Raw genomic sequence first — 6,242 nt, 5'->3', positions numbered from 1 at the left:
GATAGTGACTTTTTTTTTGGATTGTTGGATTTTTTTTCTCTTTAATAAAGTCCAACAGAATTTAAGCATCCAAATATTATTGTCATCTCAAGTAGTTACAATGGGCGACTGAGTTACTATTTATCGAAATATTCTGACCACCCTATTTTGTAGTCCAACCCTCTTTCCCAACAGTCTAAAACCCTCTTATCCTAAGATATCTTTTCTTGCATTATTTCAAATTACTTTTTAAATTATTTGATAATCACTTAATTACTTGTTTTTTATAAATTAGGTTTACTTTTAAAATTTTATCATTTTCTTGTCCTCCAATCATTTACTTATTTACAAATTTCATAGGGCAGGAATATTTCTTTATTGTCATTGTGGCAGTGGCTGTAGCGATTGACATCATTATTATGATTATGATTACTAACATTTTGATGGGTATACCTTAAACTTCTACATAATGTCTAGCCATGTTGGTGAAGGTCACAGTTAGTAGCAGAAGTTCCCTAAAATGAGACTTCTTAATCCCGACCAGTTATTCTTTCCTGATACCATGCTGTTTATCATTATCTATCTATCTATTTATCTATCTATCTATATTTATACCCAGATAAAATGTGTTCTTCTCCTCCTCTCTTTACATTTCTTCTTTCATTTTTCCTTTTGGGTGAGTGTGTATCAATCTGCCATTTGATACCTTTCCCAAAATAGAAAATTGCCTCTAGACTTAAAGTGCAGTTTGGAAATATAAGAGGTCAATTAAAATGTCTAACACTCAGAAATGCTGTATGATTGTCCTAAGTTAACAAATCACACAGGGTCATTTTAGTTTCCTCTCGTTGACTAATCTCCTTCTCAGCTTAAATCCCAGTTGTGACAATTAGTTCAGATAATGTGTGCATAACATTTATATTGCACTGCAAGACATACTCCACTTTTAGTATTACCTCTGCTGTGGCTCAAATATTACCATAAAACATGGATTTTGCTTATGTGTAAAATTAGATATTGTTCCCCAAAAAGGAAAACTATTTTGCACATGAGGTAAAACTGGCAAATAGTAGAATATTTTCCATCATAGTATTAAGCATTATATTATGCCCTGCAAAAGCTCAACACTCAGCTACAAACTGCTCATTTACAAGTGCTTTGCAAATGTAATAATTTATTGTCATGACATCTCCTAGAGTGGTTGGTAAAGTAATCCAGATATTTCACAATTTTAATACTGTCAATATCTCTAATCTAAATTTAACCAAAAATGTATTTTGTTGTGTTCAATATATTTCACAGTTAGGAAGTTAGATCTATGTTGCCATAAAATATATATAGACTAATAAAAATTAGGGTGTTCTGGAGTTTGCAAATCATTCAATGTTAAGCTTTTCTTATATTTTTTACACTAGCAATGTTATAAAACAGTCTCCCATGTTATATAGGATGCCATCTTCAGTTTGAAAATAGCCTTTTTTGTTCAATTTCAGTGGAAAATATAGACTTTTAGAAGTTCTTTAATTTTCTAATTATTTTTTAAAAAATAGGAGTCAAAATTGCCTTTATCACTCCAATTCAAGAACTAATATAGAAGTTTTAAGTAGTGTTACAATACTATCATCTTTAAGTATCTGCATGATCTGTACTAAACATGTATATTTTATTAAATGTACATTGCAATGTAATGTATTACATAACTTAATACAGTGCACAAATGTACATTATACCCACTTTCAAATCAATACATTATACATATATTAAATGCACAATACTATTAATATTTTATTGAAATTTTATTAAAATATGATAAGCTCTAAGTTATCAGCACCTATGTGATATCTATGTTAAATGAAATAAGGATGACATGAATTTTCTGGTGCTTTACATTAGTAAGAATCCTGTTTAATGAATGCTTTCCATGGGCAAACAAAGAATAAATTATATTTTGAATATTTTAAAGAGTAGAAAGAAATGCAACTTTTCAGTTCCTCACTTTCAGGTGTTTAAATTTGTTCTCCTTGTAATAGGAACATTTAGATTACTACATTTTTAATAATCTGTTACATTTTACACATACATAGTCTTTATTTCTGAAAATGCAAGAAAAAAATGAAATTTATGACACAATTTAGGTATTTGCTTCAATAAAAATCATGCTTTAACAAAGTTAGGTAAACTGTTCTCTTCCTTTTTTTTTCTTTTTTTGAAATTTAAAAATTAACAGTCCCACTTGGCTTATGCTTTGCATTATGTTATAAAAGATATTGTAATAACATGCAAGTTAATGAGATAAGTTGACTTTTTTTAGTTTTATTTTTATTATTTTATACAGCAGGTACTTATTAGTTATCTATTTTATACATATTAGTGTATACATGTCAATCTCAGTCTCCTAATTCAGCCCACCACCACCATCCCCCACCCTGCTTTCCCCTCTTGGTGTCCATATGTTTGTTCTCTACATGTGTGTCTCTATTTCTGCCTTGCAAACCAGTTCATCTGTATCATTTTTCTACACTCCACATGTATGTGTTAATATACAATATTTATTTTTCTCTTTCTGACTTACTTCACTCTATGACAGTCTCTAGGTCCATCCACGTCTCTGAAAATGACCCAATTTCATTCCTTTTTATGGCTGAGTAATATTCCATTGTATATATGTACCACATCTTCTTTATCCATTCATCTATCGATGGGCATTTAGGTTGCTTCCATGACCTGGCTATTGTAAATAGTGCTGCAATGAACATCGGGGTGCATGTGTCTTTTTGAATTATGGTTTTCTCTGGGTATATGTCCAGCAGTAGGATTGCTGGGTCATATGGTAATTCTATTTTTACTTTTTTAAAGAACCTCCATACTGTTCTCCATAGTGGCTGTATCAACTTACATTCCTACCAACAGTGCAAGAGGGTTTCCTTTTCTCCACACCCTCTACAGCATTTGCTGTTTGTAGATTTTCGATGATGACCATTGTAACCAGTATGAGGTGATACCTCATTGTAGTTTTGATTTTCATTTCTCTAATAATTAGTGATGTTGAGCAGCTTTTCATGTGCCTCTTGGCTATCTGTATGTCTTCTTTGGAGAAATGTCTATTTAGGTCTTCTGGTCATTTTTGGATTGGGTTGTTTGTTTTTTTTAATTTTGAGCTGCATGAGCTGTTCATATATTTTGGAGATTAATCCTTTGTCCATTGATTCATTTGCAAATATTTTCTCCCATTCTGAGGGGTGTCTTTTCATCTTGTTTATAGTTTCCGTTGCTCTGCAAAAGCTTTTAAGTTTCATTAGGTCCCATTTGTTTATTTTTGTTTTTATTTCCATTACTCTAGGAGGTGGGTCAAAAAAGATCTTGCCGTGATTTATGTAAAAGAGTGTTCTTCCTATGTTTTCCTCTAAGAATTTTATAGTGTCCAACCTTTAGGTCTTTAATACATTTTGAGTTTATTTTTTGATATGGTGTTAGGGAATGTTCTAAATTCATTCTTTCAGATGTAGCTGTCTAGTTTTCCCAGCAACACTTATTGAAGACACTGTCTTTTCTCCATTGTGTATCCTTGCCTCCTTTGTCATAGATTAGTTGACCATAGGTCCGTGGATTTATCTCTGGGCTTTCTATCCTGTTCCATATTTTTGTTTTTGTGCCAGTATCATGTTGTCTTGATTACTGTAGCTTTGTAGTATAGTCTAAAGTCAGGGAGTCTGATTCCTCCAGCTCTGTTTTTTTCCCTCAAGATTTATTTGGCTATTTGGAGTCTTTTGTGTCTCCATACAAATTTTAAGATTTTTTGTTCTACTTCTGTAAATAATGCCATTGGTAAGTTGTTAGGGATTGCATTGAATCTGTAGATTGCTTTGGGTAGTATAGTCATTTTGACAATATTGATTCTTCTAACCCAAGAACATGGTATATCTCTCCAACTGTTTGTGTCATCTTTGATTTCTTTCATCAGTGTCTTATAGTTTTCTGAATACAGGTCTTTTACCTCCTTAGGTAGGTTCATTCCTAGGTATTTTATTCTTTTTCTTGCAATGGTGAATGGGATTGTTTCTCTAATTTCTCTTTCTGATCTTTCATTGTTAGTGTATAGGAGTGCAAGAGATTTCTGTGCATTAATTTTCTATCCTGAAACCTTAACAAATTCATTGATCAGCTCTAGTAGATTTCTGGTGGTATCTTTAGGATTCTCTCTGTATAGCATCATGTCATCTGCAAACAGTGAGAGTTATACTTCTTTTCTGATTTAGATTCACTTTATTTCTTTTTCTTCTCTGACTGCCATGGCTAGGACTTCCAAAACTATGTTTAATAATAGTGGCAAGAGTGGACACCCTTGTCTTGTTCCTGATCTAGAGGAAATGCTTTCAGTTTTTCACCATTGAGAATGATGTTTGCTGTGGGTTTGTCATATAAGGCCTTTATTATGTTGAGGTAGCTTCCCTCTATGCCCACTTTCTGGAGAGTTTTTATCATAAATGGATGTTGAATTTCGTCAAAAGCTTTTTCTGCATTTATTGAGATGTTCATATGGTTTTTATACTTCAGTTTGTTAATATGGTGAACCACGTTGATTGACTTGCCTATATTGAAGAATCCTTGCATCCCTGGGATAAATCCCACTTGATCATTGTGTATGATCCTTTTAATGTGTTGTTGGATTCTTTTTGCTAGTATTCTGTAGAGGATTTTTGCATCATATTTGTCAGTGATATTGGTCTGTAAATTTCTCATTTTGTAGTATTTCTGTCTGGTTTTGGTATCTGGATGATGGTGGTTTTGTAGAATGAGTTTGGGAGTGTTCTTTCCTCTGCAAATTTTTGGAAGAGTTTGAGAAGGATGGGTGCTAGCTCTTCTCTAAATGTTTGATAGAATTCACCTGTGAAGCCGTCTGGTCCTGGACTTCTGTTTGTTGGAACATTTTTCATCACAGTTTCAATTTCATTACTTGTGATTGGTCTGTTCATATTTTCTGTTTCTTCCTGGTTCAGTCTTGGAAGGTTATACCTTTCTAAGAATTTGTCCATTTCTTCCAGGTTGTCCATTTTATTGGCATAGGGCTACTTGTAGTAGTCTCTTAGGATGCTTTGTATTTTTGCAGTGTCCATTGTAACTTCTCCTTTTTCATTTTTGATTTTATTGACTTGAGTTGTCTCCTTCTTTTTCTTGATAAGTCTGGTTAAAAGTTTATCAATTTTGTTTATCTTGTAAAACAACAAGCTTTTAGTTTTCTTGATCTTTGTTATTGTTTTCTTTGTTTCTATTTCATTTATTTTTGCTCTGATCTTTAGGTTTTCTTTCCTTCTACTAACTTTGGCTTTAGTTTGTTGTTCTTTCTCTAGTTCCTTTAGGTGTAAAGTTATATTGTTTATTTGAGATTTTTCTTGTGTCCTGAGGTAGATTGTATTGCTATATACTTCCCTCTTAGACTACTTTTGCTTCATCCCATAGGTTTTGGATCATCGTGTTTTGATTGTCATTTGTCTGTAGGTATTTTTTGATTTTCTTTTTGATTTCTTCAGTGATCTCTTGGTTATTTAGTAACATATTGTTTAACCTCAATGTGTTTGTGTTTTTTACGTTTTTTCCCTGGTAATTGATTTTTAATCTCATAGCATTGTGGTCAGAAAAGATGCTTGATATGATTTCAATTTACCAAGGCTTTATTTGTGACCCAAGATGTTATCTATACTGGAGAATATTCCTTGTGCACTTGAGAAGAAGGTATAATCTGCTGTTTTTGGATGCAATGTCCTACAAATACCAATGAAATCTATCTGGTCTATTGTGTCATTTAAAGCTCATGTTTCCTTATTAATTTTCTTTCTGGATGATCTGTCCATTGGTGTAAGTGAGGTGTTAAAGTCCCCCACTATTATTGTGTTACTGTCGATTTCCTCTTTTATAGCTGTTAGCATTTGCCTTACATATTGAGGCGTTCCTATGTTGGGTGCATATATATTTATAATTGTTATATCTTCTCGGATTGATCCCTTGATCGTTATGTAGTGTCCTTCCTTGTCTCTTGTAACATTCTTTATTTTAAAGTCTATTTTATCTGAGTTTTGCTACTCCAGATTTCTTTTGATTTCCATTTGCATGGAATAGCTTTTTCCATCTCCTCACTTTCAGTCTGTATGTGTCCTTAGGTCTGAAGTGGGTTTCTTTTAGATAGCATATATATGGGTCTTATTTTTGTATCCATTCAGCGAAACTTTGTCTTCTGGTTGGAGCATTTAATCCATTCACATTTAAAG

Source organism: Phocoena sinus, chromosome 5 (genome assembly GCF_008692025.1).
Source record: "Phocoena sinus isolate mPhoSin1 chromosome 5, mPhoSin1.pri, whole genome shotgun sequence".
In the NCBI taxonomy this organism is placed as follows: domain Eukaryota; kingdom Metazoa; phylum Chordata; class Mammalia; order Artiodactyla; family Phocoenidae; genus Phocoena; species Phocoena sinus.
The sequence above is the reverse complement of the archived record's forward strand: the minus strand, read 5'-3'. Positions refer to the sequence as shown.